A 13928-nucleotide genomic window follows, 5' to 3' on the forward strand; every position below is an offset into this window, starting at 1 on the left:
GGCCTTTGCTCTTGTTGTTTTCCAGGCCAGGAATGCCCTCCCTCCCGACACCCACTTGGCTAACTCTGTCATTTCCTTCAGGTTTGCTCAAAACCCTCTTTTGCAGTGAGGACGGTACTGACCGTTCTATTCACTATTGCCACCGACCCCTCCCTCGCTGTGAATCGCCAACTCCTTTTACCCAATTCCATATTTCCCCCACGGCACAAACCACTTCCCAACACGCTAGATCATTTATTATGTTTCGCGTCTATTTTCTGTCTCTCCTTGCCAGAATATAAGCTCCATAAGAGCAGGAGTTTTTGCGTTTTATCCCAAGTGCCTAGAAGCCTAGAACAGTGCCTAATATACAGAGATGCTCAGCAGAAAATGTGTCGATTAAACTAATGAAGGGTTACGTGACTAGAACCATCATCTCGTGGCAGATACATCGAGGCCAAGAACCCAAGAAATGATCACGTTCATGGCTGTGACACACCAGGCCCAATGGCAGACATCAATATATATACATCTCCATTAGTCTGCTTACTTGCTGAGCTTGGGCCTTTGCGGTTCCTTTCAGAGCAACAGAGCAGTGAAGAGTGCGGGCTCCGAAACCCAAGTGCCCGGGTCCTGGGCTCAGCTCCACCACCCGTGGGCTTGGTGACCTTGGGAAACTGCACAGCTTCCGTGTCTGGCTGCCTATCTGTCGAACGGAAAAGTAACCTTTGAGTGTTGAAGCATCCTAGGGCTCAGTCCTCAGTCCCCTTCTCTTTTTTCTTGACACTCACTATTTTAGTGATTTTATTGAGTCTCATGGCTTTAAACCTAATATGTATGTCGATATGATGGTTTTAAAAATACGTTCACGAATCCTTTGGCATATCTTCCCCCACAAGGTGAAGTTTAATTTTTCCCCTATTGAGTGCCGGCTGGACTTGTTGCCTTGCTTCTAAGAACAGCCTATGGCACAAGTGATAGGATGTCATTTCCCACCTGATAGGAATTTTTCGAGAACGCAGTGAGTTACTAGAAGTGAAGGATTTAGCACAGTGGCTGGCAAAAGTAAGCATGTATCGTTATGTTTGTGATATTCAGCAGGTTTGCTCCTAAAACTTCTCTTTCCCAATGGGCTGCTTTGGATAAGTCTTGATGAAGAAATGTTCCCAAGGTGTGGGTGATAAATAGGTTTCTGTTACTTTAGTCAGTAGGAATAGGCAATCTAAATTCTTCCAAGTTCCTGTTGTCTCATAGTGTGGCCTTTGTAAGATGAGCGTCAGGACAGGCTATGTCAATTTGTGAATGAGAGCACATAGTGAAATCGACACTGAATTCACATTTCAGCACAAAACGATTAAAGCTAGTTATTGAAATTCACAGAAAATGTGAGAAATGCACTTACATAACTTTTATTCTAAAAAAATAATGTTGAGGCTGTGTCTATTTTATTCTAAAGTGTGATATTTGGAAAAGAAATAAGACCTTTTGCGGAGCAAAATAAATGTTGTCAAATATGGGTGAAAAGAAATGTGGTTAAATATCGGTAAATGTTGCTAAATACGTCAAGTAGAGGCCTTAAGCTTGTAAGTTCCTTAAATACGTGAATACATTGGTGTTAATGTTAAAATACACTAACTCCATAAGAGGGGGGCAGCCTGAACCAGCCTCACGAACACGTGACCCGTGCTGTCACACGCGTCCCCGTGCTCAGAAGGCCCCTGCGCTAGGTTTCACTTTCTGCTCTTTGCACAAGACACCCCATGTTTTCATTTCACCCAGGGCTCTGCAGCCAGTCCTGGGGGTGGTTATTATCAACTGTGAACTGCTACTGCCTCAAGGGTAAAAGGATATTTCAAAACCATCCGGGCATGTTTTGAAATACACTTAACTTCTTTGTGTCTCACACTATTTATAGTAAAATGCAACTGAAAGCATTTCCCTTTGGCTGTGGAGGCAAAGGTTGTGCTCTTGTCAACAGGCTGCTGAGACTATCAGAGATTTTCACTCACTGATGCTAACCACACAGATAACCCGGTGGCTCATGGTTCTACAAGGCTTTAAAAATTAGATGTCAAATCCTGTAAAAATACAGCAAAGTTTCTTTAAAACAGTTCATTATGCATAGTTGAATATGATACCAAGTACATCCTAAAGACATATAGATATTCTACTCTAAACTAAATTAGATAAATTGAATATACTTCCAAACACATAGGAGTTTCACTCTTTGAAAACACACACACGCACACACACACACGCACACGCACACGTGCACACGCACACACACACACACACACAGAAACTAAACTCAAGAGTTAGCCATCATTCCTTCCCTTTGGTCCATCACAGCTGACAGATTTTAACCTTTCTTACCACATTATAAAGAGCCTGAAAGCTTGGACTCAAACACTCCCAGACACAGCAGAATGCCTCGGGCACAGCAGACCCTCGGCAATGCCAGTAGTGATTAGCTAATGAATTATTAACAATTAACTTTCAGGCTAGTGAGGGCCACTGAGATTTCTTCTCTTTTCTTCTCTCTTTGGACCAAAGGTGGGGCCTCAGAATCCTTCTTGGAAAGCACTTCAGAAAGTGACTCCTCTTCACGGCAAATGCTTAACACGTGTGCCAGGCCCCCCTAAGCGCTGTACACGTCTCCACTCTTGCCACGCTCACCCCAAGCCACTCCATGAGGTAGGCACTATTCTTATCCCCATTTTATAGATGAGGAAACTGAGGCATATAGAGCAGTGCGGTTCGAGTGCAGGCTTTGATCGAGCACTGAGCCGTGTCCCTCGGCCCGGGTTAGAGCTGGCAACAGGAAGAGGGGTACAGCCTCCCAGGTGGCAGGAGTAGCGTGGACAGAAGCACAAGGTCCACTAGAGGGGGTGAAGGTGGGTCCGAGGTGTGTGGACGTGTAACACGCCTACTTAGAGAGTGTTGTCACCCTGACTCTCCTTTGGGAAGAGGAAGAGAGTTCCTGTATTATCCTTTCTAAGCAGTACGTGAAGGCTCAGTTCTGGGCCCTGCTGGAGCCCTGCGGCCGGGGAGGCCACGTGGCCGGCTCTGGCGAGGTCTCTGGGATGCCACCACCTGGCGCCCGCAGCCGACCGCAGCGCCCCCTTGGTGTGCGGCGGAGCCCTTGGGGCTGACTGTCCGTTTCAGCAGATGCCCCAACAGCCCGCGTTCCTCTTCGGGTTTCATTCCAGCCTGCAGGCGAGCGTGAGCCTTTTGAGGAAGGATTCAGGGTGTCTGGCTGAATGAAAGCGGGGGGTGATTCGGCAGCGCCCGCAGAGCGCTCTGTGCAGACCAGGCAGGAAGGGGCCAGTTCACTTTCTCGGGATGTGCTGAGCAGGATTTCCCCCGCGGCTGTTTGTGTCTCGGGGGATTTCTCAGGGCTCTGAAAACAACACATCCCTGGCGGGAGAGGAATTTGCGGGGAGGATGCCAGATGTGTTCTGAATTCTTTGAAATCTCTAAGCATCGAAAAGAATTAATCACGGTGGGTAGGTGTGAGAAGCTTTTTAAAACGGGGCATGTTTTCCCCCAACGCTTAAAATAGAACTTTTCAAGGAAATTAAATGAAAAGTATAAACAAATTTGTCAGTGCTCTTCTTCCTATAAAACAGCAGTACAATGCCCTCACGCCCCCCCCGCCCACTCCTCTTCCACGCCAAAGAGGGCCTTTCCCTCCACTGCTGTGGCGACTACCCCACGTCTTTCCTGGCTCTGGCCTGCACTTTGCGTGAAGACCCTGCTGCTGACCATGGACTTCAGGACTTTCCCCCAGGGGCCCACCGCTGTCCTGATGAATCAATCCCACAAGTCTCCCATGTCCGTGTTCACCGTCTCCACCCCAGCTTCTCTTTGCCAGTATGGAATTTGTGAAAGGCTGTCACACATTCCCCAGGCCTGTTTCCTTCTGAAAAATACATGGAATCCGATTTGATGTGCACCTGCCTCTGGGGAGTGTGACTCAAGTCAGCTTCCCTCCAGCATCAGAGCGCTACACCCGGAGAAACGGGGTGCGAGTGTAACGCTTGCTTCTGCCGCTTCCTCCTGGTGGACTTGGGGCAAGCACTCAGCCTCTCTGAGCTCTCTACCTTCCTCGTCTGTGAAATGGGTTGTGCGGATTAAGCAAGCGGACGTGTGTGATGTGTCTGGCAGGTGCTCCGTTCTGAAAGTGCACGGAGTGGGCTGGGTGTTCCTCGGGCACCCAGGCCTGGTGACACGCTCTAGTCTAATGCTCTCTGAATTTTGTTGTGGCAATTAAGGACTCAGAAGCCGGCAGGCACAGCTCATTTCCAGAAGACGGACCCTGAACAGCTCCCGAGGTGACTTTCTTCCACGTACTCGCTGCCCTGGGATGCTAACTGGAGCTCAGGTTCGTTCGTGGCCGGCGGTGGGTGTGAGGAGAACGAACAGCCCTGCGCTCTGTCCTCAGGGCCACTGTATCCCTCATTCAGAATCAGACATCCTCTTGCAGCCAAAGCCAACTGGTGGCCTGGCCAGGCGGCTCCTGTCTCTGCTCCTTGTTTGAGCTGCTACCTTGGAAGCTGCATGAGGCCAGGGGCCGCCCTCCTCAGGACAAGCTGGTTTTCATTCCCCTTAACTTTCTTGTTCCCTCTGGGAGGAGGAGAGGAACCACCCAAACCAAGGGAGAGGAGGGTGGGGCAGGGTGCTGCCCACTAGGTGGCTTACCCTCACTGGCCCACGTCAACTTCCACACTCCGCTGGGGGGATTCTTCACCCACTGCCAGCTGCTTGGGCACCCACTTCCCCCTCCCCAGAGGAGATAAAGGGGGTTACTTTGTTGGCGGGTGACCCTTGGTCCCATTTCTCATTTGGGTGTAGCTAATGTATCAGATACTGTGAGGGGGAGAGAGAGGAGGGAGAGGGCTCCATGTGGGGAGAGGGGTAGAGGCAGCCTGGTCTCCCTCCTTCCTCTCTGCCCACAGCAGTTGAAGGCAGGGGAGTATACATGCACGTGTCCGTTCTGGGGAGAGGGAAAGAAATCAAGAAGCATTGCTAGCACGTGGCTGTTCTACAAGCCAGAAGATCACTATTGCACTTCTTTTGACATAGCCTCCCCTGATCTGACGCCAATGTTGAAGAAGTATAACTGCATATTTTCCAAAGAGAAAAGTGATTATCATGGTCATTAACAACTCAATTACTGCGTTTCTAAATTTCTGATTTCAAATTCGTTGCTGTGAACACATTACACACTTTGTAGCAACCCCAAAGCTCAAGTTCCCGTAAGACTTCTTTTTAAATGACGGATCTCCTATACTCTTACTGTCCAGTCTTCTACCTGCTACATGTGTGATGTTGCCAGAAGCATGCAGCCTCTCGGGCCTCACTTGCCAAACGAAGGGGAGCTTTCCTTGCAGCGCTGTCAGGCAGTGGGGACTTGGAAGAGAAAATGCCTTTTAACAGAGAGGAAGACAGTGACAGTCTCGAGACTCACCTCTGCTTGGCGATGACCAGCCAGCCCCCAAAGAGCAGGAGGTGTCTCTCCTCGGTCTTGGGGCCCTGGGTCAGCACCACGGGGCTGTGGAGGATAGGCTCCCCCTGCTGGTTGGGCAGGTCCAGCTGCAGATCCAGCTGTTGGAGGGATGCCGCCGATGCCAGGCTTTTCCTGGGCGGGGTGGGGGAAGGGTAGGAATCAGTCTCTAGGGAAGAGTGATCGACAGGCAGACAGTTATGTGAGGAGTCACAGCTCAAAACAGCAAAGTCGCCGCGAGTTTGGCTTAACCGGGGTGGAAATTAGGAGGGAAAACAGCGAAGAGGTTAACCAAAGGTTGTTTTCTTAAACCTGAATTTACAGTAAAACACAATAAACCAAGAAATGTTGGTCCTGCATCAGTGAATAGCTAATAAAAGCTTATAATGAAACTGTTAAGAATTTCTGTGAGCTTTTTAACCTAAGGCAGTGATTCCCAAACATCTTCATGTCACAGTACACGCAATTAAACCCCACCAGGAGGTGAACAGAGGCTGCAAGGGCTGGCTGACCCCCCCAGGTGCAGCCACGCCCGGAGCCGAGGGGAGCCGTGCAGTGGCGTCGCTGTCACTCGTTTGTGGCACGCGGGTGGGAAACTGACTTACTCACTTAATTAGGAAAAGTATTCCCTAAAGTTTGAAAGGTTAAGCCTGCAGTGAAATCTAAATGAACGACTCTAACGGTCTTCCCGCACAGAGTGATTTAGCAGCGGTGCCGAGTAAACACCAGCTGCGAGGCGGCGCAGGCTGTTGAAATTCATGAGCATCTTCTCCTTGTGATTTTTACAAAGCTGGGCCCACTCAGTCTCCGTTGCTTGTTCACTTCCTGGTCATTCACCCAATTTCTGGCAGAGATGGACGACCGCAGCGTGCGCACGCGCATGCGCAGAAGGAAGGAAGGCCAGGTGGGCCACGCTTCTCCGTGGCTCTGTAAGGAGCCTGCAAAGATGGCTGCCTGCTTGGCTTGTTTTCCGGTTGCTTTAACTTTTGCTCCCACTCCTTCCATCCTAAAGGCGACTCTACTAACTCTTGGAGGCAGATCTTTTATACAGGGAAGCTTCTCTTTAATTCAGATGTGGTGTTTGAAAAAAGCTGTGTTGGGGCTTAAGGACACCTTTCTGTTATTTAAAGCAAACACGAAAATTTTCAGTTCTTAGTATTTTCTAGAAATCAGTGATGTGGCACGAATCTTTGACTGAGCTCGCTGATGAAAAGTTCCCGCTCGTTTAGTACCACTCTGCCTCCTGACCTTTCCACCCACCACACACCTCCCACGGCCTTTGCTTAGTTAACTCTCAGCGCGAGCTGGTGTCCAGAAATGGTACGCCCCTACAAGTAAAGCCCGGGGGTTGTGAGGTAGAGCATTTCCAGCTCTTGCTGATGGCTAATTAACTATTTAGGGAGGGAACCAGGGTAGAGAAATGGGGACTCAAACCATAGGAACCGGGAACTAGAACTCCCTACACTGTTTATTAACAGGTACACACCACTATATATATAATAACCATCAAGGATTTACTGTATAGCATAGGGAACTATATTCGATATCTTGTAATAACCTGTAATGGAAAAGAATCCGAACCTGTACACCTGAAACTAACACAGTGTTGTAAATCAAGTTAAATTAAAAAAAAAAAAAAACCCCACATTGTTTAAAAATAAATAAATAAATGTCTTTTGGTTTCCTTTGAGTTTATTTGGAAATGCCTCATTATTTATATATATCTGAGGGATAAAAACTCACTGGTAGAAAGCACAACTTTGTCTGGTTACACCCATCAGAGCCTGCTTCAATACCTGACCCAGAGGTTGCACCCTCAAATGCCTGAAGCACCAGGCAGGAAAGGTGAATGGTTGAGGTGAGTGAGGGGGAGCAGCGGGGACTGTGGAAAATGGCAGAAGTCATTCTGTGTCCAAAGGGCTGGCCCATAGGCACCATGCAGGAACGTGGGCCCAGTGCTGCGGCCAGTTTTTTAAGAAGCCAGAAAGCCAAAATTTTATTCAATGTCAACCAATTCTAAGCATTTATTTAAACACAGTGGGACAATGCTCTGACCTCTGGCCTGATTCGTCTTAGTCACCTGTAGATTTAGAGCACATGAAAACGTTCAGATGATATAGAGCCTCTGATGATTTGAGCAAAATATTTGAATAGTTTAAATATGATGTTACAAACCACATTGCGAGTAACAGATCTAAATCTGTCAGATAATTATTCATTTGAGCTTTAAAAACTATGGACTCGAGATAATCTGTGACCAGCAAAAGGAAGTAGGTAAGGTTTCTTTTTTGAGAATGCTGCTCTGCCAAGTGCTTTTCCAACTTTGACCTTGGTCTAGACACTGTTTTCTTTTCTTTCATCTGTCCTGTCACTGCTCTTCCCCTTAACCGCCCCCTCCCTCTGTTTCTTTTTTTTTTTGCATTTCTTTGAGATCCTGGAGGACTGTACACTCACCGGGGCTTTAGTTTTGCTACACACAGAGACCTAGTCTGAGCAACATCATGAAAAAAAAAAAAAAAAAAGCACCTTGTGTTAACCATATTTCACAACAAAGGTGCCTCAGGGCTCTCACCCCAGGGGAAATTTTTTAAATGCACTGAAATAGGAAACCAGTGATGTAGCAAATACATGGTGAATGGAAAGTTGCCCTTTGCCTTTCCATGTGGTGATGAGTTTCCAGCCTAGAGTGGGGCTGAATGGCGGCTTCTCACAGTGAAAGTGCTGGCTGCCCGCTCTTTTTGAGACCTGATCTGCTGCCCTAGAGCCTGACCTGACCTGAGAACTGATCTAGTATATTGAGGGGCCCCGCTGCATTCAGAGTCAGCTCCTGGCCTGAGCGAGCATGCCTGAAGTGGGGAGAGAAAGAGCCATCAGTTTCCAATGGAAGCGGAGTGAGTATGCTCAAAGGGGCCACTCACTGGAAGGGGAGGGTACCAGTTTACTCTAGTCCTACCCTCTGATCTGAAGTTCCTTCATTTGTCTCTGGTTTGACATAAGGAGCCGACAGTGATGAAGCATTTGGGGGTTCTCTGAGTGACTGGTGACTCTGCAAAAGGAAGAAAGTGCTGTTCAACTAGTTTCAGCAGTAGGAAGCCTGAGCTTGAGACCACGCTTTCCAGAGGGCTGGGGTTTAGAGGCAGCATAGATGTGGGTCCTCTATTCCACACGACCCCCAGGGTTTCCTGAATTAGGAGCCGCCCTGAGTGACGTCATGGGCATACCTCTCTCTCTCCAGCCACATCGTTTCAATGCGGTTTCTCCTGAAGTCTGGGTGTAAGCTTTGTCCCCCGACACTAGGGTTCCTGGCAGCTCATCTCTGCTCCTTCCCTTTTTCTTACCTTTTATTTTCAAAGTTGACTCCTACCTGCGGCACGAGTTAGCCTTTCTTTCTATGATCATTCTTGATCATAAGCTAAGTTCAGAGATTTTTGTTCCTGAAAATATGAAGACTTGTTTTCTCTCTTCTATACTAAATGTTTCTTTTTAAGTGAACTTTAAAAATCACTTTGAGAGCACTGTATCACAATATTCAGTGTGATCTACCCCCAGTACTAGAGGAAGAGGGAAAAACAATAAACTAGGAAAGGGCGGAAGACACCAACATATGGAGGAGAGGTTTAGATTTGGGTTAGGATATGCAATACTAACTCTTAGCCTCAATAAATGTTCCCCTCCTCCCCATATAGCTTTAGTTTGAGATTTCTAAATAAATATTTCTTTAAAAACTTAAAAAAATAAGAAATATATGCTCATTGTAGAAAAATATAAAATATGGATAAATAGTGAAAATGCAAAACTGACAAAAATTCCTACATCTAAGCTAGTCACGGTTAACATTCCAGTAGAGATTCTTCCAGACCTTCATATGAACATATTCTAGGTAGCTACATAAACCAATATAGGGTCAACCAATATATGTTATGAACAATGGTCTTTAAGTTGGAGGCTATTTTTTAGGTCCCTCTGGGGAGGAGATTTGCTATGCTCGACCCCCTTAGTATTTGAGGGCCCAGCGGACTTCAGACTGAAGTCTCCCTACTCACCAGGCTCTTTGGAGCGGGGACCACATCGCGGCTTTTCCCTGGGGATGCTCTTGGAGACCGGGGACCAGGCATGCTGGTGCTGCTCGAGGACAGCGAGGAGCTGAGCTTAGAATCTCATGACCAAACTGGACCTGAGCAGCCAGAACACATGCGGGCCACTCTAGGCTGGGGTGCTGGGAGAAGCGCTGCTCTAAGTGGACTTCTCAGGCTCTAGGCGCATGCGCCTGCCCGCGGTCTGCCTCACTCGCTCGCTCTCTCTGTCTATCTGCCAACTGGCTAGAAAGTAGCGAGTTCTCACTCCTTCCTTCTCTTTGTCTCTTTCCCCCTCAACTTGGTTTGACCTGCCGAGTTCTAAAGAACTTCATGCCACAAGGGTCTATTTTCAGCAAATGTGACTTACAGGCTTATTCCTGCATGAAACAGGTCATCCAACACCTCTCACTGCAGAAGTTTCGATCAATTGTTGGACACTCTTACCCAAAAGAACAATGTGGGCCAATGAGTGAAAAGCTGTGCACGGCTCCCCTTAGTGTCCAATAGAAAGTGGCTCCCCGAGCAATTGCTTTTTATAGCGCGCACGGGTGGCCGTACAAGCCCCCCTCGTGAAGGCAGAGGGCTCGGCTCCCCGCCTTTGCAGAGAGCAAAATTTTTAGAGAAAAGAGAAGCTCTAATAAATGACTTGCTTTCTTATGGTAACTTGAGAGCATTAATTTAAAAAATTTGTTTTTTGGCGACTATCAGCTTTCTGACAGACTCAGTTCTAGCTGGTAATCAACAGAAAGCATGCATTTCCTGAGAATTTTCTATCAGTAACTGTTATAGTCGTTCAGAAGATGCTTCAGAATTTTGGATTTAGCGGTAATTTGAAAGATAATCTGGCCCCAACTCCCAATTTTCTAAATAAAGAAACTAAGATTCAAAATCAGTAATCTCCTCAAGATCTCCAAACAGCCTGATTTGGTTTCGGCTTCCAGCATATGACAGCATATAGTCTCCGCTCCTGGATTTATCATTTGCATTTGGTAAAAAACAGCATTCCGTGCCAAGGTGCACGTTCTAGATGCCTTTAGTTTGCGTGCTGCACGTAAGGACAGGCACGGGCCACAAATAGAAACCACTATGTTCATCTTTGACTAGACTTACACTCATGGTAAGTTCCAAATACAGAGAATCTGTTAAATATTAAAAAATGAAGGCCCTGTCTTAAGGTCGCATATCAAAAACTCATGTCTCATTCGTCTCTTTCTTTAAATAATGTGGGAAATGCACCTGAAATTTCACGGCAGGAAAAGGGAAACTGAAGTGAACTGGGACAGGTTCTCAGTTCTGAGAGTTAAAGAGCTTCTCTTCCAGACTTTTCTGCAAGGCAGTATTTCTGAGATTATCAATTGAAAGGTGAGGTCATCTGAAATAAATGTAGCCTCTGGCCAGTTAGTCTATGCAGGAGTCTATTCTGTGACAGCATTTCCATCCCTTTCTTCGGGGCCTGTCTGCAGCCTTGGGAGAGCAGCTGTTTGACGGCCTGGCTGCCGCCGGCTGCTTGCGTCTGGCCAGGCCAATAGTTTTCCACACAGCCACTGGCCACAGTCAATTCTTGCTCCAGGAATAAACCAAAATAGGACAGAGTTGTTTCTGAGGGATTTTGCAACTGGAATGAGGAGAAGAAACCACCTCTTGGGCACTGGAATTGTGAGAGGAAAAGTTGGGGATGCCTCAAGGGACCACTTACCCCCATGTGTTCTGGGGCAGAGGAGAGGGTCAGTCTGCAAAGGGCAAAGCAGAACGAGGCAGACAGGGAGGACCGACTGGGAGGTGGAGGGACCCTCACAGCAGCCACTGGGTCCCATGGGGCCACGTGTTTTCTGATTTTGATTTTTGTGAGTCTCTCCAGAATCCTCCTGGCGAATTTACATCTCTGACTCCTATAAATCAGTTCATGGTAAGTGGATCAGTTAGGGCTGATTTCTATAAAATTACCCCAAATGTTCTCATTTATCTAGTTTGTCTAAGTAATTTTCTGCTAAAGGAGGTCTGGAAGACAAAGCAAATCAAAAACTATTCTTTGTGAGTTTAAACCAAAATATGGCATAACCTACAGATGGCCTTGCTTTCTCAGCTTCCTCAGGCACCGTAGCCATTATTCATGCCTCATTTGTGCGTGGTCCTTCGGTCTCTTATCCACCTGTGAAAGTTTCTTATCCAAGCCCACAAGGTGGTGGCTCCATCTCTAGTGGCCCCTAGCTGTCTTTAATTAGGTGGTATGAAATAAAAATAGCCGGTACAGTGAAAACTGGGTGTCAAGTCTCTAACTGTGGTTTATTTTACACATTTATACGCACACGTTCACACACACGCACGCGTGCATGTGCGAAGCCTTCAGCTGAATTATGATTTGCAGATTTACCTGCCTCCTCAACGCACTGCGTTTTCCAGGATGCAGATCACGTTGTATCTCCTCTCTGTAGCTCTAGGCTCAGCAGGATACCTGGTATTTTGTAGATATGCAGTCTTTTTCTTTGTTTTTGAAAGAATGGATGGATGTATACTCATGAGGAAATCGAAATTCCAAGTTTATAGGAGCAAAACCATAATTTCTGACAATTTAAACGTTACCAAACTTGTCTACCCAAAGGGCAGGGTTTGTCTCTCAATGCAAAACTTTGTGAGTGAACTAGATTTGAAGTGACTCTTGGAGCAGGCTTCGCTCTACACACTGATTTCGATTCTTCACCCTGGTCTCTCTGCTTGGCTCCTTTCACAGGGCACACACTGCTGTCAGGGTCAGTCATTCACAGTATCCGGGATCTCAGCCAACTCTCTGAGGGTCACACGGAAGAACAAGCTGGTTCGCGACTCCTTGCATGCTAACAGGAGATGAGGTTTTTGTTTGTGGCTAAAGAGAAGAGAGAAGGTTTGGACAGAGAATTCTGGGTTGAGAGGGGAGATGGATGGCTCTGGGGACTGTTCTAGAGAGAGCTGTGCAGGCTGATCCTGGTGGTGGGTCAAAGGAGCTGCTTCTTGAGACCTGCAGCCCAGGTGATGTGGCTTTGGGGGCACAGAAGCACAATCGCCCAAAGAATTTAGGGGGGATTCTCTTCCCTTCCGACCGGGTGCCCAGCTCAGCAGCAGGAAGCACAGGGCACAGGACGTGGGAGGTCGTGCTGATGTTGCTTCATGTACTTATGGGCAGAACGGACTGGGGCGGGGGTGGCGGTGGGATGGGGCAGTCCTGAAGCCTCTGTCCTAACGCCCACAAGCCTCGCTCTTCACTGCAGGCACGCGAGGCCTTGGGACACTTCCCCTCCACAGAGGATATAATTTTTTTGTTTGTTTTTCAGGAATGTCAAATAGTCATAGAGGTACATCTGATAAAGCCACATCGCATCACACCATCATGAGGTGAGTGCACTTCAGGTATGATTGTCCCCACCCCTCCTGTCCTCCCGTGCCTTCGCCAAGGGTCCCTTCGCTCATAATTAACAATGGTGTCTTTCCCGTCCTCCTTTCATTTATTTTTCCCACCACTCAGTTTAGTACTTATTTCTCTCTTGTCTTGCCTATTTGTTTGGTTTACTCATCTAGGTTATATAGGCAGCTCTTTGAGGATGGCGACCTGGTCTCACTTTTCTTTTCATTACCCAAACCATCACCACATTCTGAGTACACAGCTGATATTCCAGAATTGTCTGTTACCTGAATGACTGGCTGGAAGCAGAGTGATTTTCTACAAGGATGAGCCCTGGAGGCAGTAAAGCAGTGCGCTTCCTTCTATCCGAGTACAGCCCCCCGTGGTACCCACACCTCTTTGCTTTTTTCAAACAATGCATCCTTTTCTCCTTCTACCCGTACACTCTGTATGCTCTGTGAAGATCCTAACTAGTGAGTTTTGGAGAGGGAATCTCTGAGAACTGTCAACTCAGTTTACCTTAGAAGTGTATTTAGAATTCTGTGAACAACTTTTTCTTTTCACATGTCTTTTTCTTGCACGCAGTAGGCATCCAGTGAAAGTTTTTTCAATAGATGCAGATAAATAGAAAGAAACTAATAAAAGGAGAACACTCCTCTTATTTGAGTAAAAGAATGAATCCATATTATTTGTACCCCTATCACACTTAGCTTGGTTAAACTATATCTTTGGGACCCGCGGGAAGAGAAGGAGGAACAGTTGCCAGCAAGCTCTTTGCTTGGCAAGTGAAGGAGGAAGTGACTCCACGGCACCCACATCTTTACTGTGATGGCTCTCTATTTCCCTCTGGTGGCAGATCTGTGCACTGCAATGGATGTTTCTGAGGCTCCAGTGAGGTTAGATTTGAACAGAATGGACTTGAAGGGTTTTAGAGGTTTTTGATTCCAGTATTTCTCCAGCTGGAGTGTTGTGACAGATTCTGGAAATGCCTCTG

General features: G+C 47.2%; 1 protein-coding gene across 1 annotated transcript in view; it reads left to right on the plus strand.

The window, feature by feature from the left end:
* The window catches only part of FNDC1 (fibronectin type III domain containing 1), a 220490-nt gene that overhangs the window by 84916 nt on the left and 121646 nt on the right, over nt 1–13928 (plus strand). The window contains exons 7-9 of the mRNA XM_067011110.1: nt 4254–4363; nt 12290–12439; nt 12867–12927. The gene's annotated coding sequence lies outside the window, so the exon portion shown is untranslated. The remainder of the gene's footprint in view (nt 1–4253; nt 4364–12289; nt 12440–12866; nt 12928–13928) is intronic.

Source organism: Kogia breviceps, chromosome 13, assembly GCF_026419965.1.
Source record: "Kogia breviceps isolate mKogBre1 chromosome 13, mKogBre1 haplotype 1, whole genome shotgun sequence".
Classification (NCBI taxonomy): domain Eukaryota; kingdom Metazoa; phylum Chordata; class Mammalia; order Artiodactyla; family Physeteridae; genus Kogia; species Kogia breviceps.